Raw genomic sequence first — 20,477 nt, 5'->3', positions numbered from 1 at the left:
CTGCTGTTGCAGCGTAGGACAAAGGAATTTATTTTTCTCTGCTTTTCTTCTTCACTGTAGCTGCTTGGGTTAAAAGACAAACAAACAAACAAATCTCTGTGGACTTCAAAGAGATCAAATTAAAAAAAAGGCAAATAATTTCTTAAAGCGAGGCTGTTTTGCTGTGTTTCTCTCCTGTTTTTCTTTTCTTCCTTTTTTTTTTTTTTTAATTCTGAAAAGAAATAGCAGGCTGTAGGCACTGCCTGTGGCTTGCTAGCCTCGCTTCTTGTGTGGTCTGTGCAGACTTTATGATTTATTCAGCTAATGGGAAAGGAGCATGACCCCCAGTGGCCACAGAAAGAGAGCTGCATGTGGGTTTAATGCTTTCACCACAAAAATGTCTGCTATGACTAAGCTGTGTGGCTGAAGTCACTGTCTGAATGGTGCTAAAAAGGAACTTAGGCATTAAGTGTGCACTATTTACTATAGATTGGCTCTTGGGATTAGGCCAAGGGTTTCTTACTCAGTTTCAAAGAATAGCATGGAAGCTGCTAGGAAAATTAGAGCTGTGCAATTTATTTTTACCAGTCTCCCCAGTGAGTGACCCAGTGAAGGATTTGCCTCATAACACTTTTTTTCATCAGTTACCAAAGAGCAATTCAAAATGTACTGGTTTGTTCATGAGTTTTATGGGGCTTATTGTTTACATTTTCCCATCTCCTACTTTTCTTCATGTTAACATGATTTCTAATACTGTTTTTCTTTATATATTGCTTAGAACTATAAAGGAAAAACAGGTTTGGACAACATTTAAGCATCATTGCTTGAGACTAGTTACACTACTGTCTCTGATTTGAAGGATGAAACTGTGGGTTAGATTAGGAGTCTGCCTCCGTCCTTACTCAAGAGAATGGCAAAAACACGTATTCTTCATTGGGAAGAAACTGAAATCAGTCTGGTTTATTATGGCAGCACTGCCACTACTTTTACTGGATTTTGCTGACTTTTAGGGGCAGGTTATAGTACTCTATGTTTATTTGCCTACTGATAGGTAACTGTGTCTTCACATGCATATATTGAAACCAAAAACACCCCCACAACCTATATTGAGAGAAAAAATTCGGGTGTTCTGTAGTCTTTAAAAAGCATTTAGAAATTCTGTGTTGCCAGCACTAATGTCTTTCGTCATGCTATGTATGAAAACCAGTGGAACATTAAAAATTCAGCACAAACACTTTGCTAGTGGTTTTGTTTGCTTTCTGAAAAATGCTCTTTGTTATCTGAAAATAGTGAGCACACCTTTTTAAAAAAGATCTAGAAGAAAATGAGGAAAATAAAAAGATACAGAGCTTTAGCAACTGACATTCCAGATTCCTTCCGACCTCATGTAGTTAGATCTTTGTCATCTCCGGTAAGTACAAAGCAATCCAGTATAACTGAAAGCAAGAATATGGTGTTAATATTTACTTTAGTTATTGAATTATTGGCAAGCATGTACAGACAGGAAAAAAACATCATGTATTATGTCCTCTTAGTATCAAATATATGACAAAGCAAAAGTGGCCATTTTTTGTCACTAACTTTTGGAAAATGGGAAAAATTAAAATTTAACAGATTTTATGTAAATAACAATACATTATGTGTATGTCTTTGCATTTTGTCTCGCAGACTTTTGTCTTGTAGCCAAAGTTTTAAAATCTAGATGACAAATATTAGGAACCTAAATCATATTTCTGCACACAGGCATCAATGCCTATAAATGCTGAGAACCCACAAAACAGAAGTAATTGAAGTGAAAGACTGCTGCTAGTGTTTTGCAGTTCTGAAATTCAGGCCATTTTTACTTATAAATATTATTGGGGAAAAAAAATCACGGAACATTTGTATTTACAGAAAGTCGACTTTGGACATCAAGTGAACGCTATTATATGCATAGGCAAATATGGTAAATTATTTAGTGAAAATTTTTTTTGTTGGAAAAGTCCAAGTATATTGTTTTTACATTTATTAAAAGAATATATTTCAGTTTTGCATTCCGAAACAATCTTGTGTATGTGTAGTACTTTTATTTTAATGAATTCCAAAACATTGGTTGTATCTTGTCGAGTGAAACCCCTGAAAATAGGTTGTTAAACTGAAACAGTTTTTAAAAATCCTTTTTCCCTTTAGACAGGAATTGAAAGAAGTTATTCATACAGTTCTGTTTCATAATCTTAAGACTCAGAGGTTTGAAGTTTTTGCTTGACTCTGGTTTGAAGTTTATCCTTCCTGTCCAGTTTTCTGGGATGTCTGAAATAAGGTTAGCGATCTCAAGGTGGAAGTCTTCCTGCTGTGCTTAGTTTATTCCTGATTCTTGCACAACCAGGATGAAAAAATGTGAAGAAGTCAGCAGCGATGCTGTTATCTAAACACAGAAATTTGTGAAAATGGGGTGAGGAGGTTCTGTACTAGAGGATCAGGCCTGTTTTTAACCTTATAAATGTTTGTATTTCCTGTTTAGAGGAGGGCTCTGGCTTCATGTTGCCCTGTAACCCAACACTAGAATGATGTGGTGATTGTACCATAAGAGAATTTGAAAAGTCATTGCTTTGGGTTGCGCAGAGCGGTTTCGCTGGGCTGCTGTAGATTGTGGAGAAGTTCCCCTCTTCAGGCTGTGGGGGATGGTAAAGAGAACTGTGTAAGAGCAGTGGGAATAATAATACTAAAAGTCTGCTTACCTACAGCATGCAAACTGGTGTGTGTGGTGTGCGGCACAGATGCCTTGTCAGCACGAGGCATGGGAGAGGACAGCTGTACGAGTCTGGCATGCAGGTGTTTCAGCTGGTATTCACACTGTCTACTGGCAAACAGATATCTTTTTTTTTTTTCTGGTGGAGGAGGAAAAGACAGTGGGAGGTAAAGCAAGAAGAGGGATCACCCACAGTCATTTCCCAGAATGGAAGAGGAGAAAAGCAACACATCAGCTCAACCCCTGTTTACACATATAACTGGCTCAGCTTTCCTTTGCAAGTATAAATCAAATGGCACAGACTTGGGATGTTTTTCTCTCTCCTGTGAAGACAGCCTCTTCGTTTTTTGACTTATGAGGATTGTGTTAGTACTCCAGGAGTTCTAGGTTGCAAGCTGTAAACTTGACTCTGGGCTTTCTTGACTGAAAACCTCAACTTTCTGTTCAGTAGCTTTCTTTTTGCCTGGGCAGTAACATCGTGGCTTGTGTCACTATGAACTGCTTTGGTGACATTCGGTAGCTTTAGATCCTTCCTTGGGAACATCTTTTCTGGAGAGAATATTTTCCAGATATCATTACAGCACCTGCCTTCTGTGACTAAAATGTGAAGGGCATGGAGAAGTTATTTGAATTTCTGAAATTCTCAGTAGTGATTGACAACTGGCAAAAGCTAGAGTAGCTCTTGGGATATTCTCACCTAAGTCAATATACAACTCAGAGAAGTTGTAGGCAGTCGTGTTCTGTGATCTGCTGGCTTAACTTCACTGCTTTGTGCAATTTCAGCTTTTGATAATGAGGTCCTAGTAGAAATTGCTGGGGTCTGCCTGTACCCACATAAATATTACAGTTAAAAGCTGGTTTTCCCCATTTCTTCTTTTTCTTTGTTTTTTTTCTCCTCATATAAATGTAGCAGTAGGGAATCAGGTTTTTCATCTATATTGGACACGTGCCATTTAGTCCTACATCTGTTCTCTGACGGTAGCCAGTTTCAGATGCCTTAAAGGGGAGTATATAGAAATGTAAATTATTATTACTGTTATTTGATTTGCTATAGTACAGTATTACTACCAGATGACACTCGGGGGTTGAATCTATCCTCATTTGGGGTATAGATTATACTGAAATCTCATCAACCATTTTTTAGTTTTGTCAAGGCTGCGTTGGAACCGTAATCCCCCAGCGCTTGCTCACGGATGCTGTAGAACTGGGTGTGCATGTTCACGGAATACAGAGTTCATAGGGTAAAACAAAGAGATCTGTCCCATTTAATCAGCTACTGGCTCTTTCATGTCACTTCATGTAATCTGTACTCTGACTTGACTGTAGCGTGGTGGTGCACTCTGCTACCTGCCAGCCCTTACTGCCAGTCTCGTTAAATGCTCTGTTTGCTTTTGCTGTTTGCACAGTGATAGCAATCATTTACTTAAAGTAAAGAAAATTATAACTTGCTGCGTCTGTTTGTTCTCCTTTGGTTCCCATTCTGTAAGCGTCATTTCCCATACAGCTTGGTTTTGCTCTTGAGGGCGCTGTTTTCTCGTGATTCTCTGGTGGCTAGTCATACGATCTGAAAGATTCTGATCTGATAGTTTATGGGAACATTGTCTTTGTCTTCCATGTCACCGAAACCTCAGCTAAGATGCCTTTGCTTGCTGGAATTTATGATACGGTTTTAGGGTGTTTAGTACGGTTAAATTATTATAGCCAAAGTCAGGCTGTAGTCTGTTTCTTCATCCTCGATCGAGGCTTACTTTCCTTGTCGAGGGAGCTGCTCTATGAATATCATACAGTAGTTTGTTGAACGTTTTTGGTGGGCAGTCAGCCTCTATATGTGGTGGGTTGACCCTGGCTAAACGCCAGGGGCTCACCAAGCCACTCTATCGCTCCCCCTCCTCAGCTGGACAGGGGAGAGAAAATACAGTGAAAGGCTTGTAGATGAGATAAGGACAGGGAGATCACTCAGCAATTACCATCATGGGCAAAACAGACTTGATTCAGAGAAAATAATTTAATTTATTGCCAATTAGAAGTCAGAGAAGGATAATGCGAAATAAAACCAAATCTTGAAACACCTTCCCACCACCCCTCGCTTCTTCTCAGGCTCAGCTTCACTCCCGAATTCTCTACCTCCTCCCTCCCAGCAGCACAGGGGGATGGGGACTGGGAGTTGTGGTCAGTTCATCACACGTTGTATCTGCCGCTTCTTCCTCCTCGTGGGGAGGACTCCTCACATTCTTCCCCTGCTTCAGCACAGGGTCCCTCCCATGAGAGACAGTCCTCCATTAACTTCTCCGATGTGAGTCCTTTCCACGGGCTGCAGTTCTTCACGAACTGCTCCAGTGTGGGTCCTTTCTACAGGGTCACAAGTCCTGCCAGCCAACTTGCTCCAGCATGGGCACCTCTCTCCATGGGCCACAGGTCCTGCCAGGAGCCTGCTCCAGCGTGGGCTTCCCACGGGGTCACAGCCTCCTTCAGGCATCCACCTGCTCTGGTGTGGGATCCTCCACAGACTGCAGGTGGATATCTGCTCCACTGCTAACCTCCATAGGCTGCAGGAGCACAGCCTGCCTCACCATGGTCTTCACCACGGGCTGGAGGGGAATCTCTGCTCTGGCTCCTCCCCCTTCTTCTTCACTGACCTTGGTGTCTGCAGAGTTGTTGCTCTCACTCCTCTCTCCTGGTTGCTGTCACACAGGTTTTTTTCCTCCTTAAATATGTTACCACCGAGGTGCTACCACATCACTGATGGGCTCAGCCTTGGCCAGCGGTGGGTCTGTCTTGGAGCCAGCTGGCATTGGCTCTGTCAGACATAGGGGAAGCTTCTAGAAGCTTCTCGCAGAACTCACCCCTGTAGCCTCTCTGCTACCAAAACCTTGCCACACAAACCCAATTCACTGTAGCACAAAGATTATTATATGCATCTTCTTGAACCAAACTATTGTTAGTAATATGTAACACACAAGTCAGCAATGCAGTTATCCAGCAGAAGGTTTTGTAAACAATTGGGAATTTTGCCTTTCACCAATCAATATGCTGAAATATTTGATCATGTAGATGTTATTCTCTATCATATAATAGCTTGAATTTGTATGGGTCTTCAAGAGGCAAGAGGTTTGAGTTTTATTTTTGGTTCTGTCATAGAATATTCTTGGGCATGCCGCATTCTGGTTGGTATTTAATTTCTTCTCATTGATACGTGTATATGAATATTCCCTAAACAGCCAAGTTATCTGTGCATCTTAATTCCTTACTACTTGTCAAATAATTTCAGATCCTCAGATGAAAGTCACTATGAAAACTAATTTCTGTGGATTTTTACCTAATTTAAAATTCCTTTTTTCAAATTTAGAATCAATCGTTAACATCGGTAAATGCTAGGTATAGACCCTGACACTATAATTTCCACACGTAGCTTATCTTTTCTTTTTTGCTTTGCTTTTTAAATGTCTTTTCTATTCATTACACTAGCTCTTGCCTTCATCTATGTTTTAATATGTAGACATTTGTCTCCGATACGGCGATTTGCCAAATGTATTCTACAGTCTCAGGACAGGATGATCACTTCATTTCCCCTATCTGCCCTTTTGAGACTGTATTCTGCAATACATAAGAGTAAAGCTCAGTCTGTGAAAAGTAGATTATAAATAGTCCTGGGAAAAAATGTTCTAAGAATTCACCTTGAAGCTACTTAGATCTTACTCTGTCTAAGAAAACTGCGGTTGGGATGTAGGTTTGAAGCTCAGAACGTTCTCTGTTGAATTAATCTTTCTAATCAATACTGTCTTTCTTTGCCGAAATATTTTACAAGAAATTGCATTATGCCTACATATCAGCTGATTCTCATACTTGTCTTCAACTCTGTATCTTTACTCATCGTCTTGCCGGTCGCTCATGTACGTGCTGCTCGATGTTTTATCTCAGACGAGATCTAACTGCCCACTGCTGGTTGCTACCAGAAGAGGAGGTGCTCCTGTCGTCTTCCTTTCGCTCCCCTCCAGGAGTTCATTCTCCCCTACATTAGGTCTGGCACGTCGTGCTGCTGCCAGGGTGTCAGTTCAGCAAACATCCTTCGGTTCTTGATGGGGGAAGAAATGAGTTTTCCATTGGAGCAGCTCACTGAACTGATTCAGCCGGGGGCCTCAGGGTCTTTCCTTCCAAATGGAAGTGAGGGGAGGGAAAGAGCATTCCGCTCATGGGCTGAGGGGTAGAGGGAGCAGGATTTCCCCTTTTGGCAGCCACCTGCAGCTAGACCAGATTATGTATAATGTCAAGCCACATTCTTAAACAATTCACAATGTTTCTGATCTAGTGAGACCAGAGTGTTTGATGTGCTTAGTGGAGATCTGACTTTTCAAATAGGTCTGGCAGCGAGTACTAAAAAAGCAGGTGTCCTCCAGATTGGTGTACGACTTACATAGCCAAGAGAAGGCTTCACAGAAGAGCAGCTACTAGAAAAAAAACAGTCGTAAAACAAATAAGACACCATTAGTTTAAATGGGCAAATGTTCACAAAGGAAAGGACCTGGCAGCTGACACCAATATTATTATTGGCTGAAAAGACATTTGAACTTTTTGGCAACAACAAATGTCAGAGTGTTGGATTTGAACAGGTGAAATTTATTATAACCTTTACACACAAGTAGTCAGGAGAAAATCATTGTGGGTATTCAAGCGATGAGGACTATCTGCAGCAACAGGTAAAGAAAAGACTGAGAGTATATAAAGCAGTCGTTGCTAGAAAGTACAGGCAAGAACTGAGGTTGTCCTAAGAATACGTGCCACAGAAAATCAATGGGAACTGGGCACCACCTTTTCTCTCTTGAAAAGTCTCCAGCCAGGCTCCCTGAAATGACACTGAGGAAATGTGATCTTTCTCAGATCTTCTAAATGCAGACCTGTTCAAAGCACAGTAAAGTCACATTTTTCAGGGCCTTAAGGGAGGTGGAGGAGGGCAACTGCCAAAAAAGTAAAGATTTTAAGTAAGAGGTTGCTGTTGTACTAAATAAATGTGAACCTTGGGTTTACAGCATTGATGGCAAACCATCAGCTGAGACTTTAAAAAGAATTTTTCTCTTACTCCATCTAAAAACTTAAGAAAACAATGACATGTTTTCTAAGAGTAGGGTTTTACCTATTTTTCTTTGTTGAAAACTGTTCTTTTCCTATGTTGTAGTGAAATGGATCGTGTGTAAACCATGGTTCTGCCCATCCTTTTCTTCAAAATGGAGTGTATCAAATCCATTTCTAGGTACAGAATTATAGGCCTTGCGTTTGATGTTATCTAATGAATATGCTCTGTTCCCAGTCATAATAAGAATATTTGAAAATTAATGTGTATGGTAAGAGAAGTTCATAGATTGAATAGAGTAACATAAGATATTACACTAAATATATTATATTTCAGCTGGGCAGAATGTACAATTTCTGTTCTCAAGAAAATGTGGTGTGCAGCTGTTTTTGACATGATTTCTATGTTGAAATGTATACTGATACATATTCCCGTCTTGTTTTTATCCTGCCCTAGGACACCATTGGAGAGAAAAGATGTTATCTGAATGGACCATTTCCTATTGAAATACTTAAATAAATACAGAAGAGAATTGCGTATATGCAGGCGCCTAGGTATTCATATTTGCATATGCTTAATAGTCACAGTTTGTAAATATTTTAAATTTTTTTGAATGGAAGAAAGATTGTAATATATAGTCTGCTTTTGAAATAGTGGTGTGGTTTTTTGGTTTTGGGGGGCTTTGTTTGTGTGTTTTTATTGTGGCATGGGTGGGGTTTTTTTGGCTGGTTGCTTTTTTACTGTGGGGGTGCTCAAACACTGGCACGGGTTGCCCAGAGAGGTTTTGGAGTCTCTGTCCATGGAGATACTCAAACCCCAACTGGACAAGGTCCTGGACCACCTGCTGTAGGTGACCCTGCTTGAGCAGGGGGTCCTCCAGAGATCCCTTCCAACCTCAGGAATTCTGTGGCTTTTACCTGGAGACCTATCTGCATTTTTTCTAGCTGGGCGTGTGCACAGAGGGAAAAATATCTCAAGCGAGGTAGGGTTTTTTAAAGAGCTTAAAAATTGAAAAATGGCAGAAATAAACAAAAGCCAACCATGTACATCCTACTAAGCTGATGGTTGATAGACAGAGTATCGGTGAGAGAGCCTGGAAGGGCAAAAGCACTCGCTGGCAAGCTAGTCTTTCCAGTATAGTGAAAACGTGTAAAACCATTCATAACAAAGAAAACGTTAAGCAATGATATCTTTGTTTAGTTTTTTATTTAGTTTTGTCTGTGTTTTAAGATTTTTCAAGGGCATTTCTTTCAACAATGTCCAGTTTTCTCAGTTTTACCAAGACTTTGTTTTTCTTAAAAGCTGGAAATGCTACTGTACATGGTTTACCGATATTTCCGTAGCTGTTGACAGTCTCTGACATGCACAGATCCATTGAGTGAGTCATAAAGCCCGGTCAGTTGTATCTTTTGCTTGTTCGTAGGTGAGATTTTGTATGTAATGGCTTTGTAGACTTAGAAAGCTGGCCCGGACCTTTAACAAAAAAAAAAAAAAACCAAAACAAAACACCAAACCAAAAAACAATCCGAATGTTGCTGCTAAAAATCTAAAAATAAAGCAACATTGAAAAATGCTTTATAATCTGAAATATATTTTCTGCTGCAAGCAGGTGAAATTATGTTGTCAGGAAAGCCCTTTCACTAGTATCTGGTGAGATTTGTAATGGATAGAAGGCCGTCTTTTGAAATAGTATTGCAGTGGCATGACAAAGCCTTTAATTTTTTCTTCTTTAGAATGAGTAGAATTTACATTGGGAAAACGTTTATAACCCTCCCTTGAGAAATCTATGGGTCACCCTGGATTGAGGTATATCACACAATCTGTATCTTCTTTTGTTTCTCCTTTTCACGTCTATAACTATGCTACTAGGGATTTAGTTGGAAGCATCTTTAAAGATGGGTGCTTTCTTTGGTGGTAGAGTAGGAACCTGGGTAAGTCAGTCACTGAAACAACATTTCACGTGCTTCCCAGGGGTACGGATTTAGTAGGCTAGAAGTATATTTTGTTTCTTAGAGCAAAGGAATGGACTGTACATTGCTTGCAAATGGAGAGGAACTTAAGCTGTCTCTATATAAGCTTCTTAATGTTACCAGTCTCTTTGAAAGGCTACAGTTTAGAGGATTTCAGTTTTGAAACCTTTTAAATGATTTTCTATGCTGTTATCATTCACTGTATATCTGTCTTCCTTTTGTTTGAGTTCCAAATTTACTTGTAAGCATTTTACACTTTGGAAAAATTATTGAAGATTAAAAGCGAAGTGCTTAGAATTAGGGACTTCGTTCTGCAGTTGGCAGAGCTTTGTTTCTTTGAACTATTAAATTATGATTCTTACTTAGAGAAGCAACCCATGTTTTTAAAATCTTGAGCATCTACTACGTTTTTAAAAAAAACCCTAACCAAGCAAAGCTTGTAAGACTAAGTGATCTCAGTGGGAGTTAGGCCCTAATCTACAGTCCTGCAAAGCAGCTGTTTGCGTATCTACGCAAAATTTTAGACATTAAGGTATTTTGGTTATTATAACTCTGGTGCACCAGTGCATTGTAATGGAGAGACAGGTTGGTCTTGCAAGGGAATGAAAGAGAGTTAATGAAAGAGAGTAAATGAAAATGAAATTGAGCTATTTCTTCAGAAGTTTTTGTTGTTCTTTAAAAATGCCTTTTAATAACCGTCCAGATGTCACCTACACATACCAATAGTTTCTGGATGCCAAATACTTTTTCAGAGTAAAAATGCAGGAGATGGCCAAAGGTTCAAGGTCAAGTGCAAAGTAGGACAGGAGAGGGAGGACATCATTTTCAAGTGCCTCTTGGTAAAATAACCAGAGAAGACAGTAAGCCATTCATAAGGATTAAGGCTAATGGGTGAAAGTAAATTGTTTTAATTAGGTTTCTGAGTTTTAATCCAAAACAAAACTTGCAAGAGGCATATTGTAGATATCAGCATTTGATCCTACCCTATTAAATACGTTTTCGGCATCTCAAGAAAAAGCAGCAATGGGATCGTCATCATCTCTCACCTCTCATAATATCTGTAGCACTCTTCTTAAATTATCAGCTGCCTCCCTGCCTGGCATGAAACTGCCTTGATCTTGATTTACAATGGTGGTAATGCTTTTGTTTAGTCTCGTGGTTAGCCATTTAGTAAATATTTTTAAGACCACATTTAACAAAGATACAGAATGATGGTCCTTACATTTACTGAGACTTTATCAGGTTTCAGAGTGAATAGATTCTACTTCGCTTTTCATTGATAATGGTATTACACCTTTACCTGGTTTTGTGCAAGGCTTGGAGGCACTGTTTTTAGGTAGGTGTATGGTTTCTGACACATATCCCCTGCTATTAACCACCCCGTTCTAGCCAATTGCCAGACTGCAAGTTCTTTAGTGTGCTAGTCATTTAATTCAGTACGTACAAGTACAGTGGCATATTCATTTCAATTTGGCAAATATATGGCAGCAGATAGCAGTGCCGAGGTGAGTTTAGAGACAGGCAGGGAACAACCATGAAATTTGGAAGAGGAGGCAAAAGAAACACATGTATGTCATTGTTTTACCACTTCTTATAGTGATCCTAAATATAGTATCGGCAAGGAATAGAAGTTATCTCTCCCTTCTGGTATTGCTGAGGAACTCTTCTTGAGTCTAAAAAAGAAGATGTGAATGAATTTAGCACTTTCCCATACCTGGAGTTGTCCGCTAACTGCAAAACAACAGAAGTTTTCCTGGAGTGTGCAGTCCTTGAGACTCCAGGAAAAAAACCCAAGGATTTATTCATTTGCTTATCTTCTCTTCCTGTATATCATTATTCAGTGACACTTGGATTAGGTTTGTTTGCTCTCAGTTCTGCCACATTTAGACCAAACTCCGAATGTGCATGTCCTCAAGTATGACAAATATTCAGTTGAAGCATGAAGTGAATAGTGAAAGTTCTGGACATCTTCAGTAGCAGTTTTTAATAGACGTGCCATTGCTTCTTCCGGGGCAAGTGGATGCAAAAAGTGATGGTCAGACTTGTTATCTGAACCCTACATTAATGAATTCCAGCTTTTAAATGTTGAATGTCAGGTTCTGAAAAATTCTAGGACATTTTGTTGTGGAAAGAATAGCCTGTGCATCTAAAAAGTGTATTTAATTTAACAGCATTTTAATGGCTTAAGGCCTTTTAATAGAACTCAATCACTTGTAATTCATCTCACTATCTGATGTACAGCTGCTTGATGGGACATACGGAACCTAAGTGCCCATTCACTGGACAAGAGAAATAAGAAATATCTTTTTAAACTTGGAGAGACAATAATGAAAATTGTGTATGTAGTCTTTCCGTCTTTATTGAAATTATAATTTGAAATTAGGATTCCCCAAAACAGGGTGATCTAAAGCTTAGCAAACACATTCTTACTGAAAGTACCCTTTAGGACTTATTCCTAGGGATGGTGCTGCAGTTAATGGTTCTTCAAAGAGTTAAACCCTTTACCTCTGTTTGGGAGACAAAGGGAAAACATTTGCTTTTAGAGTGAGTAATTTCTTATCTTTCAGTGGTATTCAATGAAGCTAAGTGAGAGAACACCAATAATTTTGGATGAGAAGGAGCTAAAGGGAAGCTTCCTTCATTTTGTTGCTTTCCCTGCCGGCCTGCACAGCAGCTCCAACCTTCTTTTCCCTGGAAGAAGGACAAAAGAAGAAAAAAAGCAGCGGATTCATCAGCATAACTTCCTCTGTTCCCTGAAGTTTAGCCACTGGTCTAAGCTCTGAAAGTTTTTCCTGGCTTGCCTTGAGTTGCTGCTCAGACAATGAGCACTGTTTTAACCTGTCAGGGGCCGAATTGCTCATCCTGCCATTGAGTTGACAGTGTGCTGCTGTTTCTTTGGCTACTCTGCTTCTGAGACGCAAGGCTGACACCAATCTGTACAAGGGCTGATTTCGTGAGTGCCCTAATGGAATCTCCTTCAACCGCTGTCTGGTTAGTAAGGTTCAGTGAGAACTCAAGGGGAGGCTCCTTGGGACTGGATTTTGCCTTTTGCGGGAATTCTGTGTTGGAATTTTTAGCATAGGATGGCTCTGTGCAGACTGTGTGCACATTTTATTTTTTTTTTTTAAATCACTCAGCTTGCAGTTAAAGTTTTGTTTATCTTTCTGCAGTGTTTAAAGTTGTTCCTTATCTGTTAACTATGCCCCTTATCATTCATAGGTCTGAGGGAGATAGAAAAGACCTGCTGTTTAAATTAACTCATCTCACATAGAGGGGAACAGGCTGGAGGGCTCAGATGAGCATCTCTGGTGGCCGATCTTAAGGCCTAATTAGACTCCTTCAAGGGGCAGCGCCGAGGAGCTGAGAGCTCCTTGGCTGGCGCAGTGGAGACTGGGGCGGGCTTTGTATACATAAGCGCTGCGTTGTTAGTTGCATATGCGTGTTTCTATTCACCTTCCAGGTCAAACTACCAAGTACCAGGGACTGGGGGCAGGGGGGGAAGGGGGCAGGCAGGCAAGCCAGGAGCAGAGACGAAGGTGGGCCCAGTTCTTAGGAACGATTTTGGATTGGTTAAAGAGTGGCATTCCTTATTCTTCTGTTTTTCCACATTAAATGTGCTCTCTGTTGCGGTATTTTCAACCAGAAATGCATGCCTAGGTACGTGCACGTGTGTGCGTCTGTGAGTAAACACAGACTGCATGACTGTTGAAAGTCTGAAACTTGAAGGCCTGTGAATATTGATGTGGTTTCGGAGGTTGAATGTCACCCACAGTGTACCTGCGCTCAGAAGATTACGCGCCCCCACACGGTAACATGCTTAATTCATTGCAGCATTAGGCAGCTGACGTCAGACCCGGGTCGGGACTACGCCAAGCAGTGCACACAGGCTGGCTCCGCGTCAGGCAGCGTTGTGTAGAAGGTGACGCGCGTAATAATTCTACGCAGTATTTGCTTAGCATTAAGCTCATTGGCTCCAATCAGCATCTGGACCTCATTGTGTTCAGCGTTTTCCAAAGACGTAGGAAAAATCTGTGCTCTGAAAATTTTATGTAACAGTATTTGGATTTTCTTCTTGTGTTTATATGTACTTACTTTGGGTTTGCAGGTTTTTTTACCCTCTCTTTTGGTCTGTCAGTAACAATATTTTGTCATATCTACAGTAGGACTGAAAAGATCGCTTTTCCAGAAGGTGGGGTTGTTTTGATATTTGCCTCACACTTACTGTTTGATTTCCTGTTTCACTGACAACTAGTGATTTCTTTAAAGGCTGTATTGTAAAGGAAGGTTGGGCTTATAATGCTGTTTCAACTTTTACCCTGAAGACCTTTCATTTCCCAGAAGGTGGTAACGTGCAGGATTGGGCCCATGCTGTAGAATGTACACAAAAAGCTCTATCAGATTTGCTGGGCACAATTGTGAAAACTGTTCAGTATATCCTGTTTTCTAAATGTCAGCTTTTTTTTTTTTTTTTTTTCTTTCATAGTGGGTGGGCTGACTAAACAGAGACTTTTTTACATGGTACTTTGCTGTTTTCTAAACAGAGCAGCTATGTATGCTATCTAGTTTATATACAGCTTCTCTTTTTTTAAAGCAGGGTACCCTTATAAATATGTTGGATTTAAAAGAAGCTAGTCCTACAGAAAGTGCTTTGTTTGTAATATCTAAAACTTTTCTTGATGATTTTTTCTTTGCATATTTTATTCGTTACTTTTCTGTGTGCCGCTTTCTGTGTGTTTTGAAATAATTATGCATAGGTCCTACAATACAGTAGGGCCAATGTTTGTAAGAGTTTTTGTTCTGACACATAGCATGGAATGGAGCTAATCAAAACATAAGTGTTTACTTTGCACCACTCACTGCAGTTTTTAAGATACATATTAAACATTATTTTGGGCCTTACTACAGCATATGGCTTTAAAGCATTAACGAAAGACCATTCCAAATTAGGAAAATTAGAACAAAGAGCCATTCTAAAATAAATAATCAGTATTCTTAAAATACATCAGCATGTAAATACTTCTGGGATAATTCTGCCACTATGTTGTTGTTTCCTTTTGGCTTGCTGGAGAGTCAGAGGAAAGCATGCTTTTGCTGCAATTAATGCCTCTAAATGGACCACATACAAAATGATTATCCTAAATAAGCTGCATAGCTACTGCCTGGATAATCCTGCAGGCAGCATATCAGCTCAGGTTTGAGGTATTGCGTGGCAGAATTCATAGCGGAATTAAAGGCTCTTCTGAGCAAAACTTGTTCCCAGCCAGGGCAACCCTCAGAAGTACCAGGGAAGTCACCTGAAAGTTGCCATTGGGGATGTTGCCCAATCTTTTTTCACTCTGAATCTGAACACGGGTTTCTTTGGATCTGTTGGGAGCTGGGCTGCTTGTGCCAAGAACTGATAAAGTGCGTGCTGATCTCTCTTCCTACAGCTCTGCTGACATAGCTTTATCTTTATTTCCATGTCGTTCTTTTTCTTCGTATTTTCTCCTGCTTTCTGTATTTGTGTTGGGTTTTTTTTCTTGATTATTTCTTGCCATCTTCAGTATTCTGTCTATTCCTGGCAGAAGAGGGAACAGCTCTTGCAATCAGCAATAACGAGAGCAAGACTGAAGTCCTTTTTCTAGACTTCCCCTGTGCCCCCGCCACGTAAGCGTTCTTGACTATGATACTTGATTTGATAATGCCTGCTGAGTGACATATTGGAGTTGAAGGCAATGATAACCAAGCAGCTAGCCAGTCAAAAACTTCATCTTAGGTTTACTTTTGAAAATTATGAGTTACTGCTGCGTCAGCTCTCTATTTTGTTTCCTAGCATATTGCTGTTTCTGTGTCGCTGCAGCCAAGTGTTTTACAAGGACCTGTACTACTCTTAGATTAAACCTGGCCTTGATCCTGTGACAATGTCAGCGTTCTGGCCTTGATCCCAAATAACAGTTAATGTTAGGAACATCAAGAGTTTCTGTGGGTTAATGGTACGAGTCTCATGTTAAATGTTCTGTTTCATTGGTGGAAAAGTGTTTATCCAGGAATACACTTGGGAGAGAAATTTTGTATTTGGTATGATCCAGTTTTTTCAGTTATTTTTGTTGTGGAGGTGATCTTTGATGCTTCATTTGGTCATTTGCACTACCACAGAAGTATTCCTGGGGAGCGACTGAATTTTAAACTGAAGGCAGCAAAAAGGCAGTTTGCTTCCCAGGTTCCATTGCCCACAAAACAGCATCACACAGTGGGGAAGTAGGAGGTTCTAGCATTCCTTTGGACGTGTGGGAAATGGCATGTGTGTTTATATGGCCGTGGTTTCACCTTACACATGGACCACCAGGTTTTAATGACACACTTGGCCACAGGAGGTTCAAGCCACTGACCACTGTGTTTATTCCAGTGAGCCAACCCGTTGGCATTGGGAAACCTTTTACCCCAGTTTACACCAGGACGTATAAATCAGACAACAGATTTCTTGTCTATAGTCACATTTTCAGTATTGGCACGGGGAATTCCTAGGGAAGGCTTTTTTTTCCCCCCTAAAAATGTGCTACCTGTTAAAGAGAGATGTTGTCGAGGGTGTTTTGTCGCAAGGATGCAGCACAGATTTCAGTATGGAAAAATGAATTTAGGCAGCACATCTTTAGAGAAACTTCAGGAGTATGGGTGAAAACAGCCTAGCTCCTCATGATGTCCTGTTTCTAATGAATGCTTTGTTCCACATGAGATTCTTGCTTTTCGAAGGAAATAAGGCTGGATGCTGGTATTTTCTTCAGAAACCTCATGCACATTAAGACTGTTTGGGGGGGGGGGGGGGGGGGGGGAAGAAAAATTGTAAGGGAACTGAGCTGTTAATTTAAAAATATTCTTCATTATTTTTTTTCAAATCCATTCTTAAAATTCTTTGGGATGGAGATGGAAGTCAGATGTCCCAGCATTTTCAGGCAGATTCTTCCCTGTGCAAAGAAGGTTGCATATGGGTCCCCTTTGGTATTGATGAATACCGAAAGGCTCTTACCTATGGCAGTATTAACGACTGACGATTTGATGTAAAGGAGGGATTAGATGAAGATGGAACTATGCAGATCTAGTAATAAAGTAGCATGTTATTAAAGCATTGTAGAAAATGATCTTACGAAAGTGGTTTAAGTCTGGATATGTCTTGTACTAGAACTATAAAGCTTAATCTGTTCTTGATTAAGTCAAGTAACTGAAATATCTAGTTGGAGGCATATGTATATTTGTTAATGAAGTCAGCCTTGAAAATTTGTTGTGGGATTGGTGAAAGCCTAGTTGTCTTTGGTTCGGAGTTTTTAACCGTGCTTACCACAAACTACCTAAAATATAAAGAGCCTCCTTTTTACTCAACCCTTTTCTGATGTTAGAAAACATTGGCTGTTTGGCAGTTTGACATGATGGAAGAGCCCGCCTCCTCTCTTCTATGGACTAGGCTTGGGAAGTAATGGCAAGTTTCAATTAAATGCTTCACAAGCCCTTGTTTATAATTATTTGTTTTAAAAGGTTCGAAAGATTCTGCTTGCCAGGGTCTAGTTGTTTTAGACATTTCCACAGTAATGAGGCTTTAGTTTTTATAGTGTGCTATCGAATTCACTTCTTTTCCCTATTATTCTTCCTCACTTCCTGTTTATATAGTTTTGACCACTAATAACACATTCTGCTTACATACTGCATGTATTTATTTTCTCATTCTCAGTATATCACCTACAATGATTGAAATACAGGCTGCTTACTATAAATGCGCACACAAACACAGAAGCGTTCACTGAAGCTCTCCTATAGACAAGAAACTTTTTTTTTTTTTTTTTACCATTAGCACCTCCTTCCTATCCACAATTCTGCAACGCAAGAAAAATGAGACAGCTTAGGAGGTCTGCAGCTACATTTTGTAGCACAAACTAATTAGTTACTACATGAGTTATTAGGCAATCTCCATTCCCACTAGTTGCATTTAGTAATGAGACATTCCTTGAGAAGTGCAGTGAGGATTAATTAACATTTGGTATATTGAACTTGTAAAGTAGAAAGGCCCTAATTCAACACTATTTAAGCATGTGATCAACTCCAAGCACATCTGCTTTATTTCCATCGGAATCAATGGAATTTAAGCATGTGCCTAAAGTTAAACATGCACTAAATCACTTTCCTGAGTACAAACAAACTGCTGATTTAGAGCTTATAAAAGCTATCCTTTTTTGCCTGAAATCTATAGAGGCAATTCCTAATCAGACTGAAGATAAGAAGCTCTCTATATTTTCTAAAAACAATGTGCCGTTTTCTTTTCAAAATAATTTTTCGTTTCTTTCCATCAATACATCAGCTTTAATGCCCATGTTTCCTCTTAGAAAATATCTTCCATCTGATTAAAAAAATTATATATATCTGAAAAAAAAAAATGGGGTGTGCCATAAAGCTTGTCCAGAACCATCGCCGATTCCCATTGACGTACAAGGAGGTATTCCAGATTATACTATGAAAAATATATGAAACAGACTTTTTCAGAAAAGTACCTTCTTGTGATTTGTATTCAAAATGGTGTGCAATTAAGTAAAACAGTCTACAAAATGAGTTGTATACTTAATGGTTAAATAAAGATGCAAATCTGTGATTTTTATTAGCTCTAACTCTTCTGTCCAAAAAGACTTTGATAGATGAATTGTTAATCTGTGGTATCAATGATATTAAGTATGTATTTAATTCTTTAAATATTTATAGTTTGTGAAGAGTTGTCGTGCAGGACTCTGGACAATTACTCAGAAGAGATTAACAGCAAAACCTGGCAGACTGATAGCAGTTAGACTTGACTGTCTCTCTTATAAAAAATTTCCCACCATTGCTTTCACCAAAACAGATTTCTGACAAAAGCACTGATGTCACGAGACATTTCCTCGAGCAAGAATCTAACATAAACTTCTCAAAGTGAGCTATATCCTGTCATTCTATATAGGAGCAGTAACTATTTTACCAAGAACACACAAAATCCTTCTTAGCTTAATTTCGCTGTCTAGGAAGTGTAAAGATTTGGTCAGCAGTTGGAATCTCTAATATCTCAGGACTTTGCAGGCTTCAATAAGTGCATACAAGTAGTAGAAATTTCTGCAAGAGCAAACACGGCTTTTCTTTCCTCCAGATGTTAATCCATCCCAACAAAATGGGAAATCTGGAAATGATCAATCTTCTTTGTGAGAACTCTAGTAAACATATAGCAGCTTCATTTCCAGATGGTGAAATCTGCGTTCACCAGGATTTCCACCAACTACTCAGATTCACCTGAATGAGGCTCTGTGTGTGCTCACTCTGCCGCTTCCCTGCTCGTGTGCGCAGCCCCCCTTCGCTTTGTGACTGTTCAAGTAAGTTCTTACTTGCAGTCAGCTATACCCAAAATGTGAACTCATCACCGTCGTCTTATGCCAAATTTTACCTGTAATATCACGCACATGGTGAATGATGGCTCAACCAGTTAACTCTGTTGTGCAGCTCAGTGACATCTAGATCCGGGAGGCACTTTTAACCCCGACATCTTTTTGTCCCTCTTACTTTTTCCAATCATTAATTCTTAAGCATCTTGCGCGTTTCGGGTTGTTTTTATAACATCTGCAGTGGTTACCTGCAGAATGACTTATAAAATAATCAGGGAATAAATGAATAGTGGATTCCGGATTTGCTGTTCTTCAGCACAGCCCCACAAATCTGTGAGGACAGGGGAATATGACGTAGGTGGAGAAGCGCAAAGGGGATTCAGAGGCACTTCTAAAAAGGATGTTCCAGCGAACAGCCATCTTTTAGCTATGCTCCGAAAGTTGACTACACTAGGAAATGGTGTTTAACTAGGAACTAAATTAAGTAGCATTTAAGCAGTATGTTTTAAATACCATCTGAAGTCTACTACTAATAACAACACTCATGTTTACAACGTGTATGCTTCATCTGTGGTAACTTGTACTAATATCTTAGTGTAATGTCTTGGAAAAAATGACTTGGACTTTAAAGTACTTTCTCATTCGTGTTATCACTGGGCAGTGTTAAAGTAGTTTAAAGGTTCATCTGAAATATTTAAATGACAAATGAGCGTCTCAGTTGCACCCAAGTTCTTCAAGTTCTTACAGAAAAATCCTTTATCAGTAATAACTGATTGAAATAATATAAATCTTTCCATGTCCTGTCTCTAATGTCCCTTCATGGTAGATAATGTGCCACAAATTAAAGGTTTCATTTTCTAGAAACATGGGGCAAATATGCAACAGTAGCTGAAGTACATTAGCAAGTGCTGTAATTGTGTAACGTGCTTTAAAAAGTCATGAATGCACATTCTGCTTCTATCTCATGTTTGTGGCTGTTACTACAGCTATTAGGAAAAGAACTTGAAATCATACTTTATTACAAGTATGTAATGTTTTCAAATGGTAATATTGCCAGTCATGAAATTACAAACTAGAATATCACAAAATGACCTAATTTAATTTTCTGGCATTTCATAAATTGAAAACGACTAAATGTTGTGCTCATTCTTCTTCATCAATCAAAGCAACAGAAAAATTACATGTTATCAAGACTTGTCAATGCAGAATTTTCAAAACAGGATGTCTAAAGTTGGACATTTGGAGTCGTATTTATCTCACCTGATTTTAGCCATTTTTAAGTTAAGACAACGAAGCTAAGTTATTTATCAAGGTTCTCTATATTCTGGGGTAGGATATCCATAGCACTTAACAAATCTCCATCCTGTCTTAAA

The sequence above is a fragment of the Vanellus vanellus genome (assembly GCF_965231255.1).
Source record: "Vanellus vanellus genome assembly, chromosome: 4".
Taxonomy (NCBI): domain Eukaryota; kingdom Metazoa; phylum Chordata; class Aves; order Charadriiformes; family Charadriidae; genus Vanellus; species Vanellus vanellus.
Note: the sequence above shows the minus strand (reverse complement) of the source record.